We start from the raw sequence: 5,546 nt of genomic DNA, 5'->3' as shown, positions 1-5,546 counted from the left end.
GCACAAAACCAGCCAGCACAAGACTTATGAGACAGGTGACAGTGTTAGATTCAAAAGGGATGGCTGAGAGTCAGAAAGCAGGCACCAACTGGAGAGCCGAGGAAGTGGATGAATTGAGACACAAAGCCAAGGAGTGGGTACCAAGGCAACAGAAAGGCTGTGTGTATTGGTGGTGGTGGGAAGCTGGGCTTAGTAGAAGTTCATATGTGTCTTTCATAGAAATTATTTGATGTGATGCCCAACCTTTTGACAATGTGAGACTGTGTACCACATTCTCAGTTATTCTGGGAGGCATGTGACCTGCAGGTCACATTTTGGATGCTCCTGGAAAGCATATAACCGAAGCATACATACTCATGTACACATACGCACTCTCTAAAATATCCCTATTTTACAAAACCTAGGAGCAAGTGTCCATCACAGCCCTTGACGAATGGACCAAGAATAGAATGAAATGTGTAGCAGAGAAATGCGGAACAGTGCCAAGCTCCCAGGCAGTGCTGTCATGTATGGGTGAGGCAGAGAAGATGATCAGGATACACTTTACTGTGTTGCTGTATGTATAGTAAATAAGGCTTTCAACCTTGGTATCTAATATTTTTTGTCATTTTCAAAAAGTTTTGAAGGAAAGGGTCCCTCTAGGTAGGAGTCTATAAACACCTGTTGTGGGATTCTACTAGGGGGAAGGTTCCTAGTTCTCACAATATGTAGGAGGCCACTTAAGCCTTCCCTTTTGTGGAGTTCTATTTACTCGTGTCCATTTTCAGTTGTGTGTACTATGTGGTCCTATAGCACAGATCACAACTTTAAAAGAAATCGAATTTATTATTCCACCGACCTCTTGCTTTAGTGATATCCAGAATGTTCTAAATTACTAGTGTGCTTGGAATTTTTGCTTCATCCCTTAGCAGAAGCCTAAGATAATTCTGTTTTGGTCAAAAGGATTTTCCCATCTTTGCATCTGTCTTTATGACATTGGTCCTTTCCCCTGTGGGGGAGGGGCATCATATGCCCTAAGAACTAAGTTCATTCCTCATGTGCCTACTCTCATGTCCTTCATCTTCCTAAGCCAAATTTTCCTCAAAGACTCATTATGATAATAAAGTATTACACAACATTAAATAGTATATTTAGTTCATAATATGATTGATTTTTAAAGAATACAAATTTATATGTCCCTAGCATTAAAATGAAATAGAAGTGGAAATTTTGAACTAAGGGGAACTATTTTTGTCTTAGAAATTGATGATATAAGCTCTGGAGTTAGATAACTTAGCTTCTATGCTAATGTACTCCTGGGACTGGTGCAGTGGAACATGCCTATGCCACTCTACACAAGCCGGGAGCAGAGAGAAGCCAGCAGTGTTCCCAGGCTGAAGACAGGTACGTTCCATGGGCCGTGGGAATCTTTTTACAGTGAGGACAGAAGATTATTTAGAAGACTTGAACAATGTTTTATTTGATACTTTGTTGCAATGAACACTTCTTCCAGGTCTCCAGTTTCTGTCTGTTCTCTCTCTACCTTTGTGTGTGTGTGTGTGTGTGTGTGTGTGTGTGCATGTGTGTGTATGTTCACAAGCATTCTTACACATACAATTGCATGTGTTTCAAGAGGAAGTAGACCTGGTAATGAGCAGAGATCGTACCTTTTTGGACAAGAGCTGGGACTGAGAACCCTGAGAACCTTGCCAACCAGCAGAACCCAGATGAGAACTCTGGGTTTCAACCAGGAAACGCCATATGTCTCATGAACTCTGTAACTCCACCTGACATACTAACTGCATAGGACATAGTTATGGATCTGGAAGGAAGTTTCAGAAGCTAAAGTTAATTATCATGGGATGCTGAGGATATTTCTCTTCTGCAGTGTTTTTGTGTGTTATCCATGTCTTCTATAGTAAACATTATTTTCAAGACCAGAAATGGTACATATAAAAAAATACAGTTACTCAGAGTTTTAGCTATGAAATTTAGAAGAATTTCCCAAATCAACATCACACATAGTGCTAATATATAGTGAATAATAATGGTAAATGCATACTGACACATGTTTATTTTAGCAGAGGATTCCTGAAGTTTATAATCCGGTAAGACAAATGTGTATAATTTCAATGAGAGGAAGGCAACATGATTCAGGTTTGTCCGTCTCAAGGAATTTGCCTTTTAGCTAAAAATGTAAAATCCCTCAAACTGGGAAGAGAACTATATCTCCCTGATGAAGTTGGAGAAATATGAAGCTTGCCAAGCTTCCTCAGACTAACTGTGGGAATTCCGGCCATGTTTGGGACAGTGGACAGTTGGCATTACAGTTTCCTAGTGGGTTCTTGAAGGATCATGAATTTTTTTTCTCTTGGCATTTTTTGATATAGTCAAGAATTTTATTCTTCTTTGACCTTCAATTGTAAGGGCAAAATCCCAAATAGTTTGGGGCCTCAGAACTGTGACATAGTTTTATAGCGGCAGGGCCATTATAGACTTCTGCAGCTCCAACCCCACATTCTTTCTTCACTTTATCTTTTATTTTTTGTATTTATTAGTTTAAACATATTTATACAGTGTATTTTGGTTCCCATCCTGTCTCTTCCCTCAACTCCTCCCCCTCCACTCAACTTCATGTTCTTTTTCTTTCTCCAAAATCAAAGTAAACAAAACACCCCCAAAGACAAAAGCTACCAAAACAAATAAACCAAAGAAACAACAAACAGAAATACACGGAGTTTGATTTGTGTTGGCCAGCTATCCCTGAGCACGGGGCTTGCGCTGGAGTGTGGGTGACATATCGGTGTGTTGGAGAAGGCTGATATGTCTTCTCCCAAGGTGTCAGCTGAAATAGGTTGCTGGTTAGAGGTGGCACTTTGTGCTGGGATTTTGCCCTCTTTGAACCTGTGCAGGTCTTGGGCATATTTCCGCTCTCCCTGTGAGCTCATTTGGGCATCCTTCCTGTTGTGGCTTCCTGTCATCCACCATCTCTGACGATTACCACCTTCCTCTTCCTGCAGATAGCCATGAACCCTGGGGGACAGGGTTGTTGATAAGGACGTCACATTGAGGACTGAGTGCTCTGAAATCTCTCACTCTCTGCACATTGTCCACGCTCTACAGTACATCCTGAGACAGGGAAATAGACAGTAATTATTCAGTGTTGACAGTGTGGCAAGTCTTGTTGTAAGGACTAAACGCGAAGAATCACAAGCACCCTTACCACCATCTTACAGACTTAAAAAGCCGAGGTGCAGACATGTTAAATAATTTGCCCAAATTTTCACAAATGGCCAATTGTAAAAGCAGATTTTAAGCCCAGAGTGCCTGACTCCAGGGGTTGCTCAATAAATAGAGGGAGAAATAAAGAAATAAGAGAAGACAGGGCAATAGAAGGGGAAAACCTCATAATTTCTTTGACGTAGTCTTTCTCTTTTTCTTCTTTGAAGAGAGGATGCTTAAGAGGTCAGTAATTTCTTCCAAATTCACCTGGGAGTCCCTTGAAAATTGTAATTGTCTGTCTCTGTGTTATTCACATGTTGGGAGCTATAAACCCCTGGCCCCTTGATTTTCTCTGCTTGCCTCAGACCCTTTGCCTGCTGTAGTGAACTGAGCAAAAAAACTTGTTTTCCTCTGTCTGAGCAGCCTGCAGCTGCTTTGAGCAGGAGACCCTGATGGTAGGTTGATGAGTCTGCAGCTGAAAGATCCCGAGAGCTGGGGCGTGGCCAGAGTCCTATACAAGCTTCCCCGAGCACGATAAAGATTGGCACTCTTGTATCGAAAGTGACCCAGGTCTCCGTCTCTCTGTGCATACCTGGCTGGCGCAACTGGTCCTGTAGTGACACGGGAGCTACGGGACAGTCGGGAGCTACAGGCGTAGTACCGTAGAACATAGTACAGATGCCAGGGTCTAACAGTGGAGGCCCTCAGAGAGATTAGGAACTAAGGGAACGCTGAGAGATCGCTCATAATTATATAAAAAAGGGGCATTCTTGGCACACTTGTCTCAAGGATGTCCCCGTGGCCCCATTTGTCTGTCTGTCTGGTGTGTATGATTTTAAATTTTCAACCTAGTTCCCGTAGCACGTAGTGCAGGAATGGAATCGGTGGAGTTTTACAATAACACGTATACAAATTGGGTTCTGGTACAGGCATTCTAACCTTTTGCCTTAGAGGGGTGATTTGGGGCCCTCTGTGTATTCAGCATGTTAGATAAAGGCTGTTTCCCATAGAGGTTGTTCCCACCCTGAAACACAAGGGGGCAGTATTTCAACAGGCCTGGGATTTTGAATGCCTCATAAACAAGGCTTCTACTGTTTTTTTAGGGGGAAAATCTTGTTGGACTGATTATTTCAGCTCAAGAATTTTAGAGTCCAGGGAAGGATGCATTTTAATGACTCCAGGGAACGGATCAAATTAGACGCATTATCCAGGATTTTCTTTCCTAGCCTCCTCTCACCTGCCTTTGCAGAGCTTCTGTCTGCGCTACACGACTTTTGTCCCTTGCCCTAAATAACCCTCTTTGCTGGAGAACCAAGGGCCAAGAAAGGCACGTCACTTGTCTTGGCGCAGATTCTCCAAGGTCACCTTCCAGCAGGATAAACTTATGAGAGAGACGCTGGAAATTGTGGCATTTGCTTCTGGATAGAAGCCCCGTTGAAGGGATAAACAAACTCAGATCTGGGGACTGTCGCATGCCGGTGGCCTATCAGGGGCGACACCTTCATCTAGGCACTTCACCTATGTGGTCACTGATGTTTCCCAAAACTTTGCTAGAGAACAGTATTACTTTCTTTTGCGGCTATGGAGACAAACAGTGCCTGAAAGTATGCCCAAGGTCATGGACCCAGACGTGGGAAGCTGAGACACCTCAATGTACAAGTCCGAGTTTGGAATATAAATGGCCTCTCCATAAAGCCAAACTCTACGGCTCTTATGCCAGCACTTGGCTCAACGCTTGCCCAGAATATTAGATTAACACATTTTTTTATTATTTTTATTTTTTTGAGTGGGAGAATGGGCTGGAAGCTGAGAGCAGGCCTCTTTGTGTCCCGCGACGGGAGAGTGAAATCCCACCCACTCTCTAGTCCTTGCTGTTCCTGGGATGAGCTGGTCTTAGCACTACAGAGATCACGTTAAAGTGGGTTAATGATTTCGTGACTCCTGGAGTTGTTTGACATATTCTGAATATGCACTGTGAAAGGAAATCTGCTTCTACCTTCTTTTACACAGGAGTGGTTTCTGCACAGTTCCGTGTTAAAACCCTTACAGAAACTTACAAGGGAGTGCTTTAATGATTTCCTCAGCTTTCTCCTCTCAGATAAGAGACAGAAGTGATTGTTAAAGGCAGAATCAATCAATCCATGGGAGCAAGCAGCTGTAATCTGATTTCAGTGCAATCTGCATGATCAGCGCCGACTAAGGAGAAATCATTTCCTATCTGAGTGAGATAACAAGCAAATGATTTTAAACTCTAGGCTCGTTCACCTCACAAAGAATCACAGAAGTGCCAAACAGAAAGTGTTTATAAATGAGAAAGCCAATGGTGTTAGGTTTTTTTCCCTAGG

Source organism: Arvicola amphibius, chromosome 7 (genome assembly GCF_903992535.2).
Source record: "Arvicola amphibius chromosome 7, mArvAmp1.2, whole genome shotgun sequence".
Taxonomy (NCBI): Eukaryota; Metazoa; Chordata; class Mammalia; order Rodentia; family Cricetidae; genus Arvicola; species Arvicola amphibius.
This window is presented reverse-complemented; position numbering follows the sequence as displayed.